This window comes from Stegostoma tigrinum, chromosome 1 (assembly GCF_030684315.1).
Source record: "Stegostoma tigrinum isolate sSteTig4 chromosome 1, sSteTig4.hap1, whole genome shotgun sequence".
Classification (NCBI taxonomy): domain Eukaryota; kingdom Metazoa; phylum Chordata; class Chondrichthyes; order Orectolobiformes; family Stegostomatidae; genus Stegostoma; species Stegostoma tigrinum.
The window spans coordinates 173,271,219-173,297,583 of record NC_081354.1 but is presented as its reverse complement, the minus strand read 5'-3'; the positions used below and the strand labels follow the sequence as shown (position 1 = coordinate 173,297,583).

General features: G+C 43.0%; 1 protein-coding gene across 5 annotated transcripts in view; it reads right to left on the bottom strand.

The window, feature by feature from the left end:
• ctnna2 (catenin (cadherin-associated protein), alpha 2) overlaps positions 1 to 26,365 on the bottom strand; it is a 1,331,223-nt gene that overhangs the window by 248,296 nt on the left and 1,056,562 nt on the right. The gene's annotated exons all lie outside the window — the stretch shown is intronic.

Here is a 26,365-nt window from a genome sequence, read left to right as displayed (position 1 = left end):
CACTGCAGTTATTTCAAAGATCTGGGAATAAAACGTTGGTATCAGAAAAATTGACTATGAGTCTATCAGCTTGTTTCAGGAATCTAGCTAATTCACTGATTGTCCATTAGCAAAGAAAGTAATGTCATCCTCACACATTTTGATTGATACACGACTCCAATGCTAGAACTGTGCGGCTGACTTAATGTTCTACTAAGGTGCCCAGTAAACCACTCAATTATTTACAGTGGTTCAACAACTAAGTTCATAGCTAACTTCTCAGGGCAGATGAGAATGGGCAATAAAAGTAAGCCTTGCCAAAAAAAAACTTCACATCCAAAATTAATTAAAAATTAGAAATGCATTCTTCTATTTTTGACCTCCCAGATTACCATTCACTGACTATCCAGTATCAACAACAATTGTCAAATCACCATCAAGACTCAGTGGCTGCATATGCTACTGCCATGTTTATTTCAAGAAGGGTAAATCCTAAAGGACATATGAATGTTGTATAACTGCAAAAAGATTCTGCTAGATCCTCAATGATCTAACATTCTGAATTGTATTACAAAGTTGTGTACAGTAATCATGATTTGGAAGGCAGGAAGCTAGAATTTGTTTGTAAAAAGAAACGATAAGGAAGAAGAGTGTCAAGGATCTTTAAGATGTAAAGTGCTTTTCTAAGCTTAGAAGTCAATGCAGGAAATGTGTCTAAGCAGTTGAAGGGCTATGGGCAGTTCTGAAATTGAAACATACCAGTTGGTTGTATAATTGGAAACCTTAGGTTTGTTTTAGTGTTTTGGCAACTACCTGGAATCAGTTAATTAACTTAAACCAAACGCATAGTGATTGAAAATCAATTGAATTTAAATCCGATGGTTTTCACAATGTCAGACCAATGCTATTGTCAGAAAATTGACATGTCATCCAAAGTCTATAAGATGAAATTCAGTGTGAAAGTGAGCCACCATCTGAGAAATAAGCATTGAGCTCTCACAAGAAACTGCTAAGCAACCACCATCTATCTATAAAAGGTACTATGGCACTTCTAACTAAGACTCCTCACAAAAGACTTCATGGAGAAAATATCCCTGACAGTCGGAACAGCAGAAAAAAGTCATGTAGAGTTTGCGAGGCTAAGTTTTAATTTATTTTTGTATTTCTTGATTTCATATAAGTGGGACTTGTGGTTATCAGAACAGCATATCAGTAGAATTTAGTTCAGTCAGTGAATAGTTAGTAGTTAACGGGAATTGTTTGGTTTGTTAGTAATTCTGTTAATTTGTTCACTGGTAGGGTTAAATAAATAAATTGTTAATTGCTACATATAAAGTGAATTTCAGGGATTTTCTTTCATTTAACTTCCCCTTCTCCATAACAATTTAATCCTTTTTTAAAGGTTAAGCGAGCTTAGGCAAGCCTCTCGAGATGTTTTGAGTTTAATTATTTGAAGGGGACCTCCACTCCCACCGTAACTTACTGGGGGCTTGTGTTTTGATTTTAATTCTCAAAGGGGCTTAACCTCCCCTTTCTAACAATAAGAATGCCCATTGCTCTTAATTTTTCCAAAGATCTATAGATCTAAAACAAAATTGATTAAATGTGTGGCTGCCAGAACAAAAGATTTTGCTGAAATTTATCTGTTGTTCCCACTGACAGGATTCAGTTAATGCATGTGCATGATCTATAGAGTTATTTTAACCCAAGTGTTTAACATGCCTAATTGAACAGAGTGACTCTTTGATCACCAGGCAACCAATATTCTTACAAGCCATTTCCTATTTTGCTAAATATTACCCAAATAAAATCCATTTTGGTCATTATGAGCTTTAAATTCACTTTTGCATGCTGCTCATCAGCTATTTTGAAATTGAACAGATTTGTGCCAAAACTTCACTAGTGTCTCTATTTGGCATAGGATGGACTCAACATAAACCTACCTCTATTTTTCTCTAAGAAGGTGGAACTCAAACTATGTGTCAGCATGCAGGTTATTGCTAAGCAATTGCTGCTTGATAGAACTGTTGACAATTCCCTCTATAACTTTACTAATGATCAAGAATAAACTAATGGAGTGGTAATTGGCCAGGCTGAATTTGTCCTGCTTATTGTGAAAAAGGCATAACAATTTTCTACATTACTGGGTCGCAAATGTTGTGCTTTTATTCCAGAAGGGCTGCAAAGTAAAACCTGGCAATTATAGATCAGTGCGCTTAAAATCTGTCATGGATAAGTTACTTGAGATGACTCTCAGCAAAAAGATATACATTTGGAAAGACAGGAGTTGATTTGGAGCAGGCAGCATGGCTTCATGCGTGGGAGGTCGTGCCTCACAAATTTGTTACAGCTTTTTGGTGGAGTGACCAGGAAGGTTGATGAAGGCAGGGTGGATTTCAGTAAGGCCTTTGATAGGCTGCTCTGGAAGGTTAGATCATATGTAATCCATGGAGAGTTGGCAAATTGGATCCACAATTGGCTTGATAGTGGGAAGCAGAGAGTAATAGTGGAAGGATGCTTGTCGGACTGGGGATCTATGGTTAGTGGCGTGCCTCAAGGGTTGGTGCTGGGCCCATTGCTGTTTGTTATCGATATCAATGATTTGGATGAGAATATACAAGGTGTGATTAGCAAGTTTGCATTGGACACTAAAATAGATGGTATCATGGACAGTGAGGAAAGTTATTAGAAATTACAGCAGGATCTTGATGAGCTGGAGAAGTGGGCCAAGAAATGGTAAATGAAGTTTAATATAAATAAGTAAGAGGTGTTGCATTTTGGAAAGTCAAATCAAGGTAGGAGTTTCATGGTGAATGGCCAGGTCTTAAGTAGTGCTGTAGAGCAGAGGGACCTTGGAGTTCAGGTGCACAGTTCTGTGAAAGTGGAATCATAGGTAGACATGAGAGGCACAGACAGGGTGAATGCACTCAGTCTTTTTCCCAGGCTTGGGGAATCGATGAATAGAGGGCATCAGCTAAACAGTCTACCTGCGTCCTCTTGATTACCCGTAAGTTTCTCATCATCCTGCAAACATCTCGCCGTTACTTTACTGGCACCATGTAAAAATTCTGGAATTCCCTCCTTAACAAAATTATGGGTGCATCTACACTGAATGGATTGAAAGAAGGCAGCTCACCACCACCTTCTCAACAGCAACCAGGGATAGGTAATAAATGCTGGCCCAGCCAGCAGCATCCACTGTTTATGAACAAATAAAAACAGTCTGCTAACAGTCTCCTGGATAACAAAGTGTGGAGCTGGATGAATACAGCAGGCCAAGCAGCATCTTAGAAGGACAAAAGCTGACATTTTGAGAAGGATCTAGGCCCAAAACATCAGCTTTTGTGCTTCTAAGATGCTGCTTGGCCTGCTGTGTTCATCTAGCTCCACACTTTGTTATCTCAGATTCTCCAGCATCTGCAGTTCCCATTATCTCTACTAATAGTCTCTTCAGTGTTTACCATATTTCTGAGAAAAAGCACGTCTTCAAACTTTGAAGCTTTGCCTTCGCTGCCAAATTTCAGACTATTCACATCCATCATGCTGATATTCTTTCCCTATGCTTCCTGTAGATGATCAGCGACCTTTGTGGTGGGTACAATGTTTTGGCTCTTAAAAGTGTCAAGATCAGCAGAGATCAAAGGTCCAAAATATAACATCTTACTATGCCAGACCTGACTGAGAAACAACAATCAGAATAATTTAATTTGCCTGGGCAGATTTTTCCCTTGAGAAGCTGAAAGTATACCTGCTTTTCTGGTAATAAAGGAATGTTCATGCGTCTATGTGAAAGAAAGGAATACTTAGAATTTTAATTGCGTATCACAAGCGTCAAACAAAATTATTTGATACAAGGAACTACTTTTTGAGTGCAGTGACAGCATGACAGCTACTCTGTACCAACATCCTACAAGCAGTGATGGAACAATTGGCCTTGTGATCAAATCATATTGCCTCAGACACAGAAATAATGTGCAACATCACAGCCCATTACATCCCCACCTCCCCCCACCAGCTTACCATAATCATCAAAGCCAGGGGATGAACTCTTGTTCAATGAAAAATGTAAGAGACATGCCAGGCTTAGCACCAGACATACTGAAAATGGCGGTACCCACCTGGTGAAGTCACCAGATACTGGGCAATCCATCAGACAGTGTAATCACTAAGTGGGACACAGGGCCAAGTGATTCTACAGTCAGTAGTCAGATCATTTGCACGGATATAGGGAAAAAGCAGAAGAATGGGATTAATTGGATAGTTCTTTCAACAGCTTGCATAGATGTAATGGGGCAAACAGGATCCTTCTGTGCTGTTTTTTGCAAGGGGTCTCGAAAAATGCAAACATTTACACAGGAAGACTGATGTTGTACGACGATTCACATTGGATAGAAGATTCAAGAGTCTGAAACATTATTTTAAGGAAACTTTTTTTTGAAAATGTGCTCATGGGATGTGGGTTTTGCTGGCTGGCTAGCATTTATTGCCTGTCGCTAGCTGCTCTTGAGAAGGTGGAGATGAGCGGCCTTCTTGAACTGTTGCAGTTCATGGAGTTTACGTAGACTCACAATATTCTTTGGGACGGAATTCCAGAAATTTGAGTCAGTGACAGTGATCCTGTAATCCTATGGGTCAGTTTATTAATGAATGAAACAAAGAAATCAGCTTTTTAAAGAAAAAATGATTTGAAGTAATGAGACACAAAAACGTTCCAGATGCTGGAACCCAAGGTAGACAAACAGGAGGCTGGAAGAACACAGCAGGCCGGGCAGCATCTGGAGGAAAGGAACAGTCAGTGTTTCGGGTATTAGCCTTCTTCAGGACTGAATGCGGGGATCGGGGGAAGCTGCAGACAAAGCGGGTGGGGGAAGGGGTGGCGTGGTGATAGGTGGACGAATGCTGGTGGTAGGTACAACCCAGATGGTCGATGGGAGGGATGAATCTGATTGGTTGCTGGTAGCATTCTAGTAAATCTTCTCTTGCTTTCTCTCCAGAGCAAATACATCCTTCTTGCAATGTGGTGACCAGAACTGCACACAATACTCCAGCTGTGGTGTCACCGGTGTGTTATACCATCTCTATGCCTCTGCCAACTAAGGAGCGTATTCCATATATCTTCTTTACAACCTAATCTACCTGTACTGTTACCTTTAGGGACCTGTGCACTCACTTCATCTACACCTTTCAGTATAATCTGGTTTACTAACTATTCCTGACCAATTTGGCTTTGTCAACAGGAAGCTTGCTGGCCCATAAGAAGTCATTGCAATCTATCTTTGTTTTCAGAATCTTTGGGTTTGGTGGAAGACGTGGCAGAATCATGCAAGAAGTCTAGTGAGGCCTTTTTTAATGACGGGAAGAATGTGCTGTATCTTTAAACTAAGCTCCAGGTATTGAGTTGAAATTCCTGCCAGGCAGCGGTGAGTTTCTCATCAGTGGGAATTGTTGTTTGCTCAGGAAATTATTAACTGCTCATCTTTATTATCCAGCCTTCTATCGTACTAGCCAACACGAAGAAACTGGGCACCATGAATTCTCATCACAGGAATCAGAGTAGGTATCATGTGACTTTCACTTGCCAATTGCTTCAAAAGATTTCCATGGTTGACACCAGGCACCACCATATCAGGGGGTGCTTACATGGAATTGGCATCTGACATGTGTCAACTGCTCAGATCCTCATCATATACATCTAATTCACTGTGCTCCACACTTTAGTGCTACATGTTGGGGAACAATGCCAACAATGCTGCAGGAAGAACACTCAGGGGTATGCACCCAGCTCATGAACTGGGCCAGCTGCATCTCTGGGCTATTTGTTTGGTGTCTTAGTGCTCACTCACTTTATGCCTATCTGGATGCTCAGAGGATTTTTGCCTTCCTTTGCTTTTCAGGGCCTTGCACCTTGGCAAGAGATATCAGGCTTGCAGTATTGCTGCATTGTTGTGCTTTGTAGGATTGACACAAAGCCAAGAAGCTTGTCATTATTGTCAGCAATCCTCAGACGAATCAGGGGTGCCTTTGCTCTGGAGGTCCTGGCACTGTCAACCAAGGGCAGCCTCTGATTTCAGTCCAGGGGCTTAGACATGGTCAGTCAGCAGCTTGTGCAGTGAGAGTCACAGAATCATCTCCTTTTCAGAATTGCGGAGCTACCGAGACACCGAATGCACTGATAGTAATCATGCAAGATATTTTAGATTCTGGAAAAGGCCGAGAGGATTGGAAAACTGCCAAAGTAACAACCTTATTCAAAAAGAGAGGACGACAACAACTACATAACTTTTAAAGCAAATGACAACAAAGACACAGTTAACTTTAAATCTGTCATTGGTAAAATGGTAAAATTTCCTGAAAAGGGTGCAATAGCAGTGCATTTGGAATACCTAATACAATCAAGTAGGGTCAGCATGGTTTCATGAAGAGGAATACATGCCGGACAAATTTATCTGAGTTTATTGAGCTGGTAACAAGTGGGATAAATGAAGAGTAGTCATTAGATTAAATATACTTGTATTTATAAAAGGAATTTGATAAAATACCAGACATAGGGCTACTTAATGAAGGTAATTCAGTGTGGAGCTGGAGGAACACAGCAGGCCAGGAAGCATCAAAGGAGCAGGAAAGTTGACATTTCGGGTTGGGACCCTTCTTCAGAAATGGGGAGGGGGAAGGGAGCTGGGAAATAAATAGAGAGGAGGGGTGGGGCTAGGGACGGTAGGTGGGATGGTGATAGGTGTGTGCAGTGATAGGTGAGTGCAGTAAGGCAGTGATGGGGATTGGTCAGTTGGATAGGTGGGAGAGAAGCATGTGTCAGGTCAAGGAAACAGGGATGAGAGGGAAGGTTGGACATGGGATGACGCTGGGGGTGGGGAGATTTTAAAACTGGTGAATTCCATGTTTAGGCGTTCAGGCTGTAGGCTCCTGAGGCAGAATATAAGGTGTTGCTCCTCCAGTTTGCGGGTGGTGTCACTGTGACATGTCACCCAAGGATTGGGAAGGGGAGTTAAAATGGATGGCAACTGGAAGGTGTTGTCATTTGTCACGGACAGAGCACAGTTGCTGTATGAAGTGGTCCCCGAGTCCAATCTTGGTCTCACCAATGTAGAGGAGATAATGGGAACTGCAGATGCTAGACAATCCAAGATAATAAAGTGTGAAGCTGGATGAACACAGCAGGCCAAGCAGCATCTCAGGAGCACAAAAGCTGACGTTTCGGGCCTAGAACCTTCATCAGAGAGGGGGATGGGGTGAGGGTTCTGAAATAAATAGGGAAAGAGGGGGAGGCGGACCGAAGATGGAGAGAAAAGAAGATAGGTGGAGAGGAGAGTATAGGTGGGGTGGTAGGGAGGGGATAGGTCAGTCCAGGGAAGACGGACAGGTCAAGGAGGCGGGATGGGATTAGTAGGTAGGAAATGGAGGTGCGGCTTGGGGTGGGAGGAAGGGATGGGTGAGAGGAAGAACAGGTTAGGGAGGCAGAGACAGGCTGGGCTGGTTTTGGAATGCAGTGGGGGGAGGGGATGAACTGGGCTGGTTGTGTGATGCAGTGGGGGGAGGGGACGAACTGGGCTGGTTTTGGGATGTGGTGGGGGAAGAATCTCCCCTTCCTCCCACCCCAAGCCGCACCTCCATTTCCTACCTACTAACCCCATCCTGCCTCCTTGACCTGTCCGTCTTCCCTGGACTGACCTATCCCCTCCCTACCTCCCCACCTAAACTCTCCTCTCCACCTATCTTCTTTTCTCTCCATCTTCGGTCCGCTTCTCCCCTTTCCCTATTTATTCCAGAACCCTCACCCCATCCCCCTCTCTGATGAAGGGTCGAGGCCCAAAACATCAGCTTTTGTGCTCGTGAGATGCTGCTTGGCCTGCTGTGTTCAACCAGCTTCACACTTTATTATTTCACCAATGTACAGGTGGCCATATCAGGAGCAGCCCATTCAGTAGACCAAGCTGGAGAATGTACAAGTGAACCCTTGCCTGATATGCAAGGTTTTTGATTTAGGCCTGGGAACCGGGGTGAGGGGGGAGGTGTCAGGGCAGGTGTAGCACTTCCTGCGGTTGCAGGGAAATGTGCTGGGTGTGGTGGAGTTAGTTGGGAGTGTAGAGTGGACGAGGGATTAGCAGAGAGCACAGTCCCCATGAAAGGCATAGCGGGGCAGGGACGGAAATGTCTCTTGAATTGCGGGATCAGATTATCAGTGGCGGAGAATGATACGCTGGATGAGGAGGTTGGTGGGGTGGTATGTGAGGACCACGGGAAATCTGTCTTTATTTTTGTTGTGGAGCGGAGTTTTGACAGCAGAAGTGTGGGAAATGCAAGAGATGCGGCTGAGGGCATTTTTGACCACCCAAGGCGGGGGGGAGGGGTGTGATTGCGGCCCTTGAAATAAAAGGACACCTGGGATGTCTGGGAATATAGTGTTCCATCTTGGGAGCAGATGAGGTGAAGACAAAGGAATTGGGAATAAGGGTTTGCATTCTTGCAGGAGGGTGGGTAAGGGGAGGTGTAATATATTAGCTCAGACAGACTAACAGGGGATAGAGAGTTGAGATGGTGGAGTGGGACATTTTCAGGATGGCAACATATAAATAAATGAGTGCCATAGGGATCAGTGCCGTGGTCACAATTATGTACAACATATATTTATGACTTGGCTGAGAGGAGTGCTGTGTTTTTATCAAGTTTGTGGATGACACAAAAATATTTAGGATGTCAAATGGTGAGATGCCACAAACAGATAGATATCGATAGCTTAACTGAGTTAGCAAAATATTGGCAGATAGAATTTAAAGTCAAAAAATATGCGATTATGCACTTTGGCAAGATGATTAGAACAGCTGAATGTTATTTAAATGGAGAAAAACAGCAGAAGGCTGAAACATAGTGACAGGAGGTCCTCATACATGAATCACAAAAAGCTAGCTAAGAAGGTCAGTGGGTAATAGGAAAGGCAAATGGAATACTGGCCTTTACTTCAAAGAGAATGGATTCTAAAATTAGGGAAGTCTTGTTAAAACTACGCAAGGTAAGTTAGACCACAGCTGGAATAATGTGAACAGTTTTGGTCTAATTTCTTAAGGAAAGATATACTGGCATTAGAAACAGTCCAGAGAAAGTCGATGGGTGGGTGATAACTCATGTGGAGCTGGATGAACACAGCAGACCAGGCAGCATCAGAGGAGCAGGAAAGTTGATGCGTCGGGTCTGGAGAAGGGTCCCAACCTGGAACGTCAACTTTTCTGCTTCTCTGATGCTGCCTGACCTGCTGTGTTCCTTCAGCTCCATGCTGTGTCATCTCTAACTCCAGCATCTGCAATCCTGACTATCTTGACTGGATGGTTGCCAAGTATAAAGTGATTTTCTTTTGAGGCAGTGTTGAGTAGTTTGGGCTTAGCATAACCCATTTAAAACAGAGATGAGGGAAGATTTCTTTGGAGAATAGTGAATCCATATAATTCTTTACTGTAGAGAGCTGTAGAGGCTGGTTTGTTAAGTATATTCAAGGCAGAGATAAATTGTATTTTAATAAGTAAAGGAATCAGGGGTTATGGGGAAAGATTAGGAAAATGGATTTGAAGATTATCAGATCTGTCATGATTTCATTGAATAGTGTAGACTTATGAATAGTCTATCTCTGCTCCTCCATCTTGTGGAGTTATCCATCCTAAATGTTGAGTATACTTTAATATTCTGCTTCCTGTATCATGCAATGACAATTAAATCAAAGTCATTTACTACTATCATTGATTCAACTGTCTGGTTAAGGATGCTGCACACATCTTGGATGGGATGCTCTTCATTTGCCTTTACAACTTTTACTATTCTGTAAACTGACAGTAGTTGTTTCTAGGATTTCTACTTGCTGCTTTCTACTGTAATTTACATCTTTTCTATATCACATAAACAGCATTGTTTATATCTTTTCAGAATTCCCCTTTAGTTTCCCATTATCACAATAAACTAGTTTAAATCCTCTCCAACAACACAAGCAAATCTCTCTTGAGCACAGCGTGGTTGTTTATTTTTTTTTCAAACTTATCAAGGCCCGAGTATATCAACATTTTAATGCTTTGGGTTTCAATCCTTGGAAATGGAATGGAAAGACCATCTGTCTGACTGAGCACTGAGTTTGAGTTTCCTCCATACATCATTCATGGTGTCACCCCAGTTTCCTACTTGCCAAAGAGATGGGGCAGGCTTCCATTCTCTATAGTGAATAATTTGCCTGAATAATGTTTTTGATTCCACTTGAGCTTGACTTCAGGAAACTCCAAGTCTCATTATGAACATGTAGAGACTGAGAAGCGAGAGGCTGTATGACTGTTTTCTGCACAGAAGATCTGATAATGCATGGTTACGTATCATTTTTTCTGGTATTATAAGCCACTATCCCTCCTCCTGCTAAAAACATATATTTGTTGATGTAATCTACATTAAGTTAATAACCACAATACATTGCGCATCTCCAAGATGGCAGCAAAGTAGCAGCACTGAATTCGGGCTCCTGGCCTGGGGCTCGAACACTTCCGTTTGCTTCCCTTTTCTTTTTTTTCCCTTTTGCTCTTTCTCTTCTTTGTTTCTCTTTTAAAACATTTTTCAGGGTCATTGGCAGGGTGAGAGTGAACCCTTTCTCCCGAGCATGTGCGGCAGCGGCTGCAACACACGCCACTCATGCCAGTGACTGGTGGCAGTATTGGCAGCAGCAAAGGTGTTTGATCATTCCGCTTTCCTTTCTCCGTGGGAATTGTCAACCCCAGATCCGTGGCTGGCTCCGGCCCTGGCTCTGAGGTCACAGAGGCTTCGGCTTTGCTGGTGGAGGAGGCCAGAATCAAGACGTGGTGACCAATAACCACTGGCAGCGTCAGGAAGGGCACTGGGTGGGGAGCAGGAGGTATGAGACCAGGCCGATGGCTTCAAGCTCGGACGCAGCAGTTGTGGGAGTGGCGGCGAGGACGAGCCTGTAGCTGAGAACACGGAGCACATTGCACAGATCCCAGCCGACTTCAAGCAACAAGCGGAGAAGTAGCAGAGGTTAATGAGAAAAGGAGGGAAGGGTGAAGCCTATTGCAGTCAAACCTTGCCTTATATTCAGTGTTTTTTTTTAAAATTTATTAACAGAATGAGGACATTGCTGGCTAGGCAACATTTATTGCCCATCCCTAAGTGCCCTTCAGAGTCAACCACGTTGTTGTGGGCCTGGAGTCACATGTAGGCCAGACCAGGTAAGGATGGCAGTTTCTTTGCCTAAAGGACATTATTGAACCAGATGGGTTTTTTCTGACAATTGACTAGGGATTCATGATCATCATTAGACTCTTAATTCCAGATATTTATTGAATTGAAATTCCACCATTTGCTGTGGCGGGATTTGAACCCAGGTCCCCAGAATGTTATCTGGGTCGCTGGATTAACAGTCCAGTGATAAAATCACGAGGCCATTGAAGTTGGTGACAGAGCATGGTGCCACTTTGCAAAAAAAAAGCACTTTTCATGATACTTTTGTATACATGTGACAATAAATCTAATTCCTCATTTTACATCAATATATTCCTCAAGTACTTAACCTGAAAGCAAAAGTCACCATATTCTACAGGGTGTACTCTCATTCGATTGAACCGTTGGAGCATTTAACCTGAGGATCATCGTGCATCAGGCAAGGGATCTGATTGAAAAGGCAGGGCCGACGCTGTGACCTCAACCAGTACATAATTGACTCAATGCTGGTGGCATCCGTTTGCATGCAAATCAGCCAGGCAGCCAACCAAACTGAACACCTCCTCACCTTAACCCTTCAAATAAGCTATATCGTTCTAATGTTCACTATGAACAGAGAAAAATGTGCGCCACTTTTGGTGCCATTAGGGATGGTAAAAGCAAGGGACTTAACATTTCTGTAACTTCAAAAACTTCCAAACTGAGCAAACACAGGATGAAACTCTGTCTTAATTACATATTCATCTTTTAATTAAATATTTACAATTCCTAATTTGTGTAAGCTGATCCTATTACATGCTTATTTTCTTGGATTTTTTTAAAATTTAACAAGCTTATTCTGAATGTATTTTCTATTTTCTTTTAAGCTGTGCCAAAACTGATTATTTCCTTTCTGACAAGAAACTTCTGCACGCTCCATAGAGAGACAGAAGGTTCAGTAGTTTATACTCAGAAGAAAAATCAATTCTTTGAACTGTTTGTCCTTTTTGATCCTTCTGAAAATATTGCTAAGAGTGACAGAACGTGACTACTCCAGCATGATTAGAGACTGCAAGAACTCAGGTACAAGAAAATCTATTGTGCGAGATATAAACAAATGGGAGAGGTTAATAAGGTCACCATGACAGGTGCATGAAAAGTCACAGTGTGTCACAACATGAAAGGAGGTTATTCAGCCTATTGTGCATGTGGTAGCTATTTGGAAGTGCTGGAACTGTAGGCCTTTGCACATTATCCTGAAAGTTCATTATCCGATACACTTTTGCATCAGTCCCAATACCACTAAGGCACGCCGTAATAATTTGCCATGCAATACAACTTCTCTTTATCTCTATCAGTTGGTTGCGACATTTAAATGGGATTATAAGCATGGCTGTCATGGAAATCACTAGAGTCAGTAAGGGAATCAAGTGTTTGGAGATAAGGCAGGAAAGTGGAGCTGAGGATTATCAGATCAGCCATGATCTCATTGAATGGAAGAGTCGACTTAACAGGTTAATGGCCTACTTCTCTCATAAGATAACAAAGTGTGTAGCTGGATGAACACAGCAGGCCAAGCAGCATCTCAGGAGCACAAAGGCTGATGTTTCGGGCCTAGACTCTTCATCAGAGAGGGGTGATGAAGGGTCTTGGCCCGAAACGTCAGCTTTTGTGCTCCTGAGATGCTGCTTGGCCTGCTGTGTTCATCTAGCTACACACTTTGTTATTTTGGATTCTCCAGCATCTGCAGTTCCCATTATCTCTGATCCCCAATGGCCTACTTCTGTTCGTTCCTCTTATGGTCTTATGGGTGAGAGATATTGCCAGACATAATGTAACCTAATTCTGTTGGATACTTAAAAAAAAACAGACTAATAATTAAATAGGTTAAAATTATTTCAAAGCCACATGCCATTGAAATCATAGGCCTGACTTTTACAAAATCTTGGACCTAATGGACCTAAAACAATTGAAGGTGGGACCTGGATCTGGAAGCCTGCCCCATCTCTTTGGCAAGTAGGAAACTGGGGTGACACCATGAATGATGTATGGAGGAAACTCAAACTCAGTGCTCAGTCAGACAGATGGTTTTTCCATTCCATTTCCAAGGATTGAAACCCAAAGCATTAAAATGTTGATATACTCGGGCCTTGATAAGTTTGAAAAAAAAATAAACAACCACGCTGTGTCAGTGAGACATGAAAAGAAAATTGGTTCCAGCAAATAAAGTAGCACTTTAGTGATATTATTCAAAGGCAATAGTAATGTCATTATTAGTGCTTGGCTGCATTCCACAACTTACAATTATCCCAGCAGGGGAGTTGTTCATTCGCAACTTGATTTATAGCTCAAAGAGATTACTAAAGAATTAGCTAGTCTTCAAGTATATTAAATACATGTCCCTTTTTTCACAAAAGGTTAATTACTTGAGTCGCTTTAAAAGTTTCAGTTTTAGGCCAGTTAGCCTGACTTCAGTTGTTTCTAAGATTTGAAAGTCCATTATTATGGATGAGATTGTGGTTCACTGGAAATGCTTCACAGAATAGGGCAGATTAAGCATGGCTTCATCAGGAGGAGGTTATCGTTGGCAAATCAAGCAAGTTAGACAAAGGAGAATCAGTGGACGTGATCTATTTGGATTCCAGAAGGCCTTTGACAAGGTGCCAGACAGGACAGTGCTAAATAAGATATAAAAAAAATGTTAGGGACCAGGTACTGGCATGGATAGAGGATTAGTTGACTGTCAGATGGCAGAGATTGGAGATAAAGAAGTCTTTTTCAGGATGGCAGCCAGTGACTAGAGGTGTTCTGTAGTGGTCAGTGTTGGAACCACAACAATTTGTGTTATACACTAACACTCTGGATAAGGAATTGAGGGCATGGCTGCTGGTTTTGTAGATTAGGTAAAGATAGGTGAAGGAATAGGTAATATTGAAAAAGAAGGAAGGCAGAGCGTGCAAAGAAGTGATAGATGGAGTATAATGTGAAAAAGTGTGAGGTTATTCACTTTGGTAGAAAGAATAGAGGTGTAGACTATTTTCCAAATTGGGAAAGGCTCAGGAAATCGTAAGCACAAAGGGACTTAGGAATTCTAGTTCAGAGCATCCAGAAGAGGTTCACAATAATGATCCTGGGGATGAATAGCTTCTTATATAAGGAATCATCGAATCCCTACGGTGTTGAAACAGGCCCTTTGGCCCAACAAGTCCATACCGACTCTCACAACATCTCACCCAGACCCATCTACCTATAACCCACCTAATCTGTACAACCCTGAATGCCACAGGCAATTTAGCGTGGCCAATCCATGTAGCCTGCACATCTTTGGGCTGTGGGAGGAAACTGGAGCACCCAGAGGGAACCCCACACAGATATGGGGAGAATGTGCAAACTCCACACAGCAGTCACCTGACGTTAGAATTGAACCCAGCTCCCTGGTGCTGGGAAGCAACTGTGCTCACCATTGAGCCAGTGAGGATTCTGCATCTATACATCTATACTTGATGGAGTTGAGAAGGATGAGGGGAATCTGATTGAAATGTACAGAATGCTGAGAGACCAGCATACAGTGGACAAGGGGAAGATGTTTCCACTAGTACTAGTGGAACACTTGGCCACTGCCTCAGAGTGAAGGGCAACCCTTTAGAGCTGTGATGAGGAGGGATTCCTTCTTCCAAAGGGTGGTTAATTTGTAGAGCCCACTGCTACAGAGCGCTATAGAGGCCAAGTCATTGAGTGTATTTAAACAGAAATTAAAGATAGATTCTTGATTGATGACAATTGAAGGTTATGGGGAGAAGGCAGGAGAATGGAGTTGAGAAACATATCAGCCATTATCAAAAGATAGGGCAGACTTGATGGGCTGAATGATTAAATTTTATTCCTATATCTTGTGGTCTTCAAGTGGACACTCATGAATTGGAGAGCTATTTATTAAAATAATGGACATTAATATTTTCATTTTATTTTATCTCAACATGCCTCCTGAGATATGGTCGTGAATGATAATAGATGATTTGACATAGAAGGCCATTGGTTAGCATTAATTTGTCAAGGGGTGATAAAGGGACACAGGAATTGATAGGATGGCTATTGTTAAGCATGGAAATAAGGAGCTACGGGTGATGGAGGCGATGAGGGATGAGGGTTAGACTGCCGATTCACTAAAGAACTGGAATGAAGTCTCAGGGCACCAGCACAGGCCTTGAAATTAAGCAACCTTTGTGTCCAGAAACCCCTTGGCTATCTCTGATATGTACCTGGAGACAGCAGTCCGAACTCCAATCTATGCCCAAAGTGGGCATGTTGTGTCAGGATATTACTCAACTCGTTACCCACATTGACAATATAATCCCACACCTTGTTCTTGCTGAGGCTTTCTGACTTCAAGGTAGGATGGGGGGAAAATATTTTCAATTATATTGCAATGAGTCCGAGCAAAACTGGAATCAATGGGTATCAGGGGACAAACTCTCTGCTGGTTGGAGTTATACTTGACACCTAGGAAGTCAATTGTGGTTGTTACATGTCAGTCATCTCAGCTCCAGGATATCTCTGCGTGAGTTCTTCAGTGTAATGTCCTAGACCCAGCTATCTTCAGCTGCTTCAGCAATGACCCTTCCTCCATCATATGGTCAGAAGTGGGGATGTTTGCCAATGATTGCGCAATATTCATCACCATTTACAACCCTTCAGATATTGAAGAAATCTATATACAAATGCAGTAAGATCTGGACAATATCTAGGTTTGGACTAACACTGGCAAGTAACATTCACACCACATAAATACCACGCTATGACCATCACCAATAAGAGACAATCTAATTACCTTCCTTCCAACCCCTTGACATTCAATGGTGTTACTATCACGGAATCCCCCACTACCAACATCCTGAGAGTTATCATTAATCAGAAACTCAATCGGACTCAACACATAAATGCAATGGCTACAAGACCAGGTCAGAGGTTAGGAATATTGTGGCAAGTAACTTACCTCCTGACTCTCTGAGCCCTGTCCACCATCTATAAGGTAGAGTCAGGAGTATGTTGAAATGCTCCTCATTTGCCAAGATGAGTGCAGCCCCATCAATACACAAGAAGCTTGACACCATCCAGGACAAAGCAGCCTGCTTCATTGACACTGCATCCACAAGCATCCACTCCCTCCACCACCGACGCTCAGTAGCAGCAGTGTGCACTATCTACAGGATGCACTGCAGAAATTCACTAAAGATCCTCAGACAGCACCTTTCAAACCCGTGACCACTTCCATCTAGAAGGACAAGGGCAGCAGATATATGGGAACGCCACCACCTCCAAGTTCCCCCCCAAGTCACTCACCATCCTGGCTTGGAAACTGCTCCTTCACTGTGGTTGGGTCAAAATCCTGGAATTCCCTCCCTAATACCATTATGGGTCACCTACAACAGGAGGACTGCAGTGGTTCAGCAGCGACGCCCACATTCCACAAAATGATTTTTTTTTAAAAACGTGCAGTCACCAATGCAATGCAGGAAACAATTTGGGCGCAGGAATCTCCCACCAAGTGCGAGATGACAAAGATAATCTATTCCTCTGATGTTAACTGAGGGATAAATATTGGCCAGGACACAAGATAAACTCATCTGTTCTTCTTTGAGTAGTGCAATGGGATCTTTTACATCCATTTAGCAGAGCACTTAATATTCCACATTACCCCAACAGTGTAGCTTCCTTAGCATTGGACATACGTGCGAGCTTTGGGTATTTGTGTTCAAACCTTGAAGAGGGATATAAACTCATAACATTCCAACTCAGCATTCTCATCACTGAGCTACTGAATGTAGAATGAGAGATCATGAGAACTGCAGATGCTGGAGAATCCGAGATAAGAAAGTGTGGAGCTGGATGAATGTGAATGAGCCAAGTTTGTTTTCCCAAATACCCCAGTAACCGGCATCCATACTTTCTCATGAACAAAAGTGTTCATTAAAATCGAGGTCTTCATAAACTTGAATAAAACTTCCTTTGCTTCTATTTGATGCACTTCATTGTAAGCATACAAAACCTCAGTGGGAAGGAATATCCCTGGGTGTGCTTTTTTTCTGTGTCCAGAAGTGCTCGTGCACACAATTGAACTTTTTTTTCTCCCCAGTATCAAATCACCATGGTATACCTTTTCCCTCTGTTATCCATCAACAGAAAATCATGTGTTTCCAATTGAATACTTCACATGTAAAGCCCACAAAGGACAACCCTTTAAAGGTGAGGGGCCTGCAGGGAGAGGTGGAGTAAGCTAAACCAAAATGGAATTGGAATTTAGACAATGGAGTTGGACTGTGTCTTGTTGTTTTTTACATCCAGAGGTGCTCTTACATGCATCATTTCTCTTCCTATCACCAAGTCCTTGTGACTATTTTTTTGTTCGTCAACTATTAACCATCACCAGTAAATCACCCACATAGTCAATTGGACATTTATATGCAAAGCCCAGTAAGAATGATACTAACCATTAAAGGTGTGGAAGAGGTGGTGAGAGGGGGAATGGACAAAATCAAAATGGAGTTGAACTTTTATATCCAGAAGGGCCCTGACACGCAACTGAACATCTTTTTCTCCATCACCAAAACACTGTAACTGTGTGCTATTTTGTTTTTAACGACTAACTGCCAAAAGTAAATCACCCGTGTAGCCAATTGGATGCTTACGTGCAAAGCCAGTTAAGGGCAATGCAAACCATCAGAAGGTGAGGGGGAGGTAGGGGACTTAATGGAGTTAGATTGGAACATAAAGTAATCTACCCAGTGTGGTGCGCACTCCTGGAGGTATCATGAGTATTAGTGGAGGTGTTGGCTTTCATTGGCAGGGGAATTGAGTTTAAGAGCCACAAGGTTATGCTGCAGCTATATAAAACACTGGTTGGACCACACTTGGAATATTGTGTTCAGTTCTGGTCACCTCATTATAGGAAAGATGTGGAAGCTTTTAGAGAGGCTGCAGAGGGGATGTACCAGGATGCTGCCAGGACTGGAGGTCAGGGCTTATGAGGAGAGATTGAGGGAGCTAGTGTTTTTTTCAATTGGAGCAAAAAAGGATGAGAGGTGGCTTGCTAGAGGTGTACAAGTTGATGAGGCATAGATAGAGCAGATAGTCAGAGAATTTGTCCCAGGACAGAAATGTCTATCACGAGGGGGCATAATTCTAAGATGCTTGGAGGAAGGTAGAGGGGAGATGTCAGACATATGTTCTTTACACAGAGAGCAGTGGGTGTGCGCAATGCACTGCCAGCAGTGGTAGTGAAGTCAGATCCCTTAGGGACTATTAAGCGACTCTTGGATAGGCACATGGATGATAGTAAAATGAAGGGTTCACAGGTTGGTTTAATCTTAGAGTATGATAATAGGTCGACACAACAGCGTGGGCCGAAGGGCCTGTACTATTCCATATTCCATGTTAAGTTCTATGAACCCCTCGAGGCAAGTCGGGAATATTTCATCACACTCCTAAATGGGCTCTTGTACACAGTGTACAGATTTTGGGGAGTCAGCAAGTAAGTTACTCACTGCAGGATTCCTCGTTTTTGACCCATTCTTGTCGTCATAGGATTTATATGGCTCGTCCAGTTAAGCTCCTAGCCAATGGCTGATTGATTGATTTATTGTGGTCACATGTACTGGGATATAGTGAAACGTGTTGTTTTGAGTATATGCAGACAATGGAATTGATTGAATAGAAACTTTTATAAACATTCCTGATATCTTTGCCTGCAACGGTAGTGGATTCGCCAACTTTAGGTACATTTAAGTTGTCATTGGACAAGCATATGGACGTACATGGAATAGTGTAGGTTAGATGGGCTTAAGATCGGTATGACAGGTCGGCACAACATCGAGGGCCGAAGGGCCTGTACTATGCTGTAATGTTCTATCTATCTATCTATCTTTTGCATTCTGTACCTTGAGGTATGTTTGTATGTTTTTTGACCACTTTCTTCAAACTGCCATGCCATTTTCAAGATATGTTCTAATCAACCTGTTCAGAGATGTTATTACACAACTCTGAAGCAGGTGGTTTTGAATGCAGACCTCCTGACTCAGAGGCAGGGACACTATCATGACACCACAAGACCCTTCAAGCCACATTCAACAATGTGTGTCCATACGCTTTCCAGGTTTATCTGATCGTCAAATCCTTTATGAATGTAACCTTTATTTCACATTGAATTTCCTCATTCTTGCTGTCAAAATGTATCATTTCATGTCTCTCTATATTAAATTTTTATTTGATAAACTGTATTTGGACAAATGCAATCAATTTCAGACATGAAAGTACATGCCCGGGGAACATTTGAGTTCTGCGCTCAGTATAACAGAATATAATGGAACTGTGCCCATGGATAGTTTAAAGACCCCTGGACCTCCACTGTGTGCCATAGCCTGTCACACAATTGAATTTCTGCAAAGCTAAATTTGAAGGTTTTACCTGGCTGGCTGATTAGAAGACATGAGTATTTTTGTTCTAATTTCAGTTCTAATTTATACACTTGTTCAAACTGAAAATGCAGGTCTGAATGCACATTCTTAAAACAAACATTCCGGTTTAAGTTAAAGAAATTTAAATTTATTGCAGTTATGCTGTGCTTCAGCTCTCACACAGCTTGTTCTTGAGTACACCTGAATCAGGAGCATAAATGTGATGCTCAGTTGTTAGCCTAATTTCTCTGTTACCCAGCCATGTAAGACCATCAAATTTAAGTTTACGGACACTTCAACTGTATGACATTATATCACCCATCTGCTGCTGAAACTCCCATTCGCGCCCTTGTTACTCTTAGATTTAGCTATTCCAACACTAATTTAGGCCTCCGCGTTTCTACCCTCTGTAAACATGAATTCAAGAAAAACTTTGCTCCCCCTACTATAACATGCTACAAATCCTGTTCCATTCAGTACAAATGCACTGACCACCATTTAATGTTTCTCCTTATAGCTTGAGATTTTTTTTCCAAAATGAGTTGCAACTGGTTCTCTACAATCACCTAGAGCAGGGAACCAAAACCTAAACATTTTACTTTGGGAAAGTCTAATTTCTAAGGAATTTCTACAACAGGCTTCTCAATAGCATATACAAGTGCCTGCTTTAGGCAGACAATCTGCAAGCCTAAAAATCATCTGAAAACAACATGATGTCGGATACTTTTCAGTTATGAAGGCATCCAGACATTGTGTTGTGCAAGTAATCAATGTTTTTGCACCTTCATTTGGACTGTAAAACAAAAACAAAAACTGCTGGGAGTAAATCAGCAGATCCAGCAGCATCTGTGAAGAGAAAGCAGAGTCAACATTCTGAGTTCTATAGATAATAAAATGTGAGGCTGGATGAACACAGCAGGCCAAGCAGCATCCCAGGAGCACAAAAGCTGACGTTTCGGGCCTAGACCCTTCATCAGAGAGGGGGATGGGGTGAGGGTTCTGGAATAAATAGGGAGAGAGGGGGAGGCGGACCGAAGATGGAGAGAAAAGAAGATAGGTGGAGAGGAGAGTATAGGTGGGGAGGTAGGGAGGGGATAGGTCAGTCCAGGAAAGACGGACAGGTCACTGAGGTGGGATGAGGTTAGTAGGTAGGAGATGGAGGTGCGGCTTGGGGTGGGAGGAAGGGATGGGTGAGAGGAAGAACAGGTTAGGGAGGCAGAGACAGGTTGGACTGGTTTTGGGATGCAGTGGGTGGAGGGGAAGAGCTGGGCTGGTTGTGTGCTGCAGTGGGGGGAGGGGACGAACTGGGCTGGTTTTGGGATGTGGTGGGGGAAGGGGAGATTTTGAAGCTGGTGAAGTCCACATTGATACCATTGGGCTGCAGGGTTCCCAAGCGGAATATGAGTTGCTGTTCCTGCAACCTTCGAGTGGCAATGCAGGAGGCCCATGATGGACATGTCATCTAGAGAATGGGAGGGGGAGTGGAAATGGTTTGCGACTGGGAGGTGCAGTTGTTTATTGCGAACCGAGCGGAGGTGTTCTGCAAAGCAGTCCCCAAGCCTCCGCTTGGTTTCCCCAATGTAGAGGAAGCCACAACGGGTACAGTGGATGCAGTATACCACATTGGCAGATGTGCAGGTGAACCTCTGCTTAATATGGAAAGTCATCTTGAGGCCTGGGATAGGGGTGAGGGAGGATGTGTGGGGGCAAGTGTAGCATTTCCTGCGCTTGCAGGGGAAGGTGCTGGGTGTGGTGGGGTTGGAGGGCAGTGTGGAGCGAACAAGGGAGTCATGGAGAGAGTGGTCTCTCTGGAAAGCAGACAAGGGTGGGGTTGGGAAAATGTCTTGGGTGGTGGGGTTGGATTGTAGATGGCGGAAGTGTCGGAGGATGATGCGTTGTATCTGAAGGTTGTTGGGGTGGTGTGTGAGAACAAGGGGGATCCTCTTTGGGCGGTTGTGGCCGGGGCGGAGTGTGAGGGATGTGTTGCGGGAAATGCGGGAGACGGGGTCAAGGGCGTTCTCGACCATTGTGGGGGGAAAGTTGCGGTCCTTCAAGAACTTGGACATCTGGGATGTGCGGGAGTGGAATACCTCATCGTGGGAGCAGATGCAGCGGAGGCGGAGGAATTGGGAATAGGGGATGGAATTTTTTCAGGAGGGTGGGTGGGAGGAGGTGTATTCTAGGTAGCTGTGGGAGTCGGTAGGCTTGAAATGGACATCAGTTACAAGCTGGTTGCCTGAGATGGAGGCTGAGAGGTCCAGGAAGGTAAGGGATGTGTTGGAGATGGCCCAGGTGAACTGAAGGTTGGGGTGGAAGGTGTTGGTGAAGTGGATGAACTGTTCGAGCTCCTCTGGGGAGCACGAGGCGGCACTGATACAGTCATCAATGTAACGGAGGAGGAGGTGGGGTTTGGGGCCTGTGTAGGTGCGGAAGAGGGACTGTTCTACGTAACCTACAAAGAGGCAGGCATAGCTGGGGCCCATGCGGGTGCCCATGGCCACCCCCTTAGTCTGTAGGAAGTGGGAGGGATCGAAAGAGAAGTTGTTGAGGGTGAGGACGAGTTCGGCTAGGCGGATGAGGGTGTCGGTGGAGGGGGACTGGTCGGGCCTGCGGGACAGGAAGAAGCGGAGGGCCTTGAGGCCATCTGCATGCGGAATACAGCTGTATTGGGACTGGACGTCCATGGTGAAAATGAGGTGTAGGGGGCCAGGGAATTGGAAGTTCTATTCTGGAGAAGGGCTACTGGACTCAAAATGTTTACTTTGCCTTCTCTCGCACAGATGCTGTTGGATCTGCTGAGTCTCTCCAACAATTTTTGCTTTTGTTTTAGGTCTTTGTCTTATAGAACAGAGGAATACTGGTCAAAGCATTAGAAAAATCAGTTTTTTAAGCACCTTTGTCACTGAAAGGAAGAGTATTCAGACTGACTTGCACAGGAAGCTCAGTTGCACTGTAGAATGATGGATTCAATCGCTAGAAATGCATGTATTCAGTTTTTCACCATTTTTCCTGGCCATAACTGGGCCATCTACAGCTTAAAAGGTAAGAGTTAAAGCTGACTTCTTTTTAATACTGAAAGCTGGGAGCGGATATTTAATTAAAAAATGTTATCACATCAAACTGATAACTATGCTTTTACACATATCGCTGCATTGAATAGTATAACAGGTGGCTATTTTAACCTCTGCGCCTATGCCAGCTCTTTGAAAAAACTATCAAATTACAAAGTGACTAAAGCTTTGATTTGCATTGAGTTGACAGTTCTGAACCATTTAAAAGTGGCAGGCTGGACTCGCTTCTGGGACTTCTTATGATTTTATTCTATTGATTACTGTCACATGTATTTAGGAACAGTGAAAACTTTTGTTTCGTGTATGATACAGGCAAATCATACCACATAAAGATCACAGGCTATAGAGCTGAGCGAGGTATGCAAAGTTACGGCTCAAAAAGCAACATCAACATTAGATTTGAAATTTAACAGGTTCATTCAGAAGTTGAATAACCCTCGTTCTCTGCCCTCATTTCCAATGCTCCTAAGTTTTGCTGGCTGCGGATAATGATGCACCCCATCACCTGAAAGTCTCAACCTGGTCAACATTGCCTTCTCCATATCATTACCCCCATACGTTTAAATTTTAATTAACCCTGTAATTTTCATGGGCTCAGGCCAGTTTCTTTACGACTTCTAGTTCAAATCCCCTCCAAGAGGTCATTAGAGTTTCGATTCAGGAACTTTTTGAAAGTTAAGATCAATAATCAAACCCCTGTTTCCCATGCTAATAAGTGGATATGGGTCAATATCTCCCACACCGTCCTACATTCCAAATCGTGCCTCTTACCAATACCTGTGGCCCCTTATAGCTCCTGTGTCACATTATGGCTGGTCCATGTTCATTTTCTGAGTATACACTGTGTACAGACAATGAGCAACAGAGTAAAAATTATTGTATGGAACAGCTGAGAAAAACAGAAACCTCATTCACAATTTGTTTTTGGAAAGAACCCGCTGCACTGTCAGCATCAAAAACAGAGGCATCCTGCTTTTGCAAACAGTGTGACATTGACAAAAGAAATTACAAAAAGGAAAACTTTACAGATAAATCCATTTCATGGTGTTAATCAAGCCAAGTTAACAGTTCACTCTAAAATGGCTAAACAGTACCCTATATGATGATAAACGTTATATGGTGCTGGGTTGTCAGCCAATCGTGCAAAATGAGGCCATCAACCTCTACTGAAAGAGTTGTCAAACCCATTGTCATGTTCTCTACATTGCTGCCCCAATTCCATGCTCTTTCTAAAGACCAATATTTTCTTTCCTTTTTCAAGCATTTATCAAATTCCCTTCCAAAAAAATTACAATTGAATCTGTTTAAACCACCCGCTTCAGGCAGGGCATTTCAAATCACAATAATCTTATTGATAAAATCACTGTTTCGTTTTGATTTCTGCCATCTAAAAATATCATTCTACGTGTGTTTCTTCCTCCTTCAGCATTCATAAATTGGAATTAAGGATCACTCTACAAGGTCTGAGTCAACTGCTTCTTTTCTGACCTTATACAGGTTCAGATACTGTCAAACCTGGGCAGAGTGCTACATAATAAATAATTTATCTTCACTTCTCTTCCGTTCCTTTTAACTACACTGCTATCCTATACTGGCCACTGACCATGGCCTCTCAATTAAAAAAAAATAAAGCTAGCAATTTAGTGCTTTTATGCTGCTGAGCCAACAATCATTGCAGAAAAAGATCGATACGGGAGACGCGGTCAAGGGCGTTCTCGATGACTGTGGGGAGAAAGTTGCGGTCCTTGAAGAACTTGGACATCTGGAATGTGCGGGAGTGGAATGTCTCACCCCTATCCCAGGCCCCAAGATGACATTCCACATTAAGCAGAGGTTCACCTGCGCATCTGCCAATGTGGTATACTGCATCCACTGTACCCGGTGTGGCTTCCTCTACATTGGGGAAACCAAGCGGAGGCTTGGAGACCGCTTTGCAGAACACCTCCGCTCAGTTCGCAGCAAACAACTGCACCTCCCAGTCGCAAACCATTTCCACTCCCCCTCCCATTCTCTAGATGACATGTCCATCATGGGCCTCCTGCACTGCCACAATGATGCCACCCGAAGGTTGCAGGAACAGCAACTCATATTCCGCCTGGGAACCCTGCAGCCTAATGGTATCAATGTGGACTTCACCAGTTTCAAAATCTCCCCTTCCCCTACTGCATCCCTAAACCAGCCCGGTTCGTCCCCTTCCCCCACTGCACCACACAACCAGCCCAGCTCTTCCCCCCCACCCACTGCATCCCAATACCAGTCCAACCTGTCTCTGCCTCCCTAACTGGTTCTTCCTCTCACCCATCCCTTCCTCCCACCCCAAGCCGCACCCCCATCTACCTACTAACCTCATCCCACCTCCTTGACCTGCCCGTCTTCCCGGGACTGACCTATCCCCTCCCTACCTCCCCACCTATACTCTCTCCACCTATCTTCTTTACTCTCCATCTTCGGTCCGCCTCCCACTCTCTCCCTATTTATTCCAGTTCCCTCTCCCCATCCCCCTCTCTGATGAAGGGTCCAGGCCCGAAACGTCAGCTTTTGTGCTCCTGAGATGCTGCTTGGCCTGCTGTGTTCATCCAGCCTCACATTTTATTATCTTGGAATTCTCCAGCATCTGCAGTTCCCATTATCCCATTAAAACTTACATGTATATTTTGATTGAAAAACTACTGTGATACCTGTTTGAGAAGCAGTGAATATCTACAAAACCATTCTTTGGAAACAGCAATTAAAATATCAATACAAATTACATTTGCAAATTAGAATTAGTATTTTGACACAGTATGTGACAGAATGCTTTGCATTTTTCACTGTCAGTTTTAATCCTTCTAGTCATCACAAAGGGCCAAATTACAGCTGATTTCATAAACGAAGTGAAGAACAAGAGCAAAAAAGTAACTGAGAATTTCTGTCCATTTACTGAACTTCTTCAATGTTTGATAATGCTTAAAATTCTCAGGATTTTTACATTTAAAACATAACCACATGCTTTTCTGATCTCCACATAAATTATGATTAGAGCTACTTTATTGTAACTTTATTCAAGGTGATACTTTGCCCTGTGCTCTGAAAGTTACGAATGCAGTCGTTGCGTCTATTTGGTTAGCCTTAATTAAAATGAATGCCCTTTCAGGGCAGGTTGTAACTTAATTACTTTTAAAAAAATACAAAAAATTAAGCATTTTTTTCATTAACAACTTGCATTTGGTGGAACTGGAATATTACTTATTATATAATCAGACATAATTGAGACAAACGTTTCCCTGACACTGACAGTGAGATATTATTGAACAGTGCTTCTCATAAATGAGTATTTAGTAAACTTCATGACCACTTTATAATATATGACTCACATAAAACAAAATCATAGCAATCTGAAACAGTCCATGTCCAAACGTAGCAAGACCTGAATAACATTCAGGTTTGGGCTGATAAGTCACAAGTGTGTCAAGTCCTCTGACGAGACAGAATCAAAGCATCACCCCTTGATATTCAATAGCATTTTAAGTGCTGAATATCAACATTTGTGGGATTTTCGACTGGGACAACACTAAAATCCTGGAACAAGCTGAGCAGAGACAGGCACAGGAATTCCTAGAAGCCTGGCACTCCACAAAGAAAACCATTAATAAACACATAGAATTTGACCCCATACACATTCCACTACGAAGG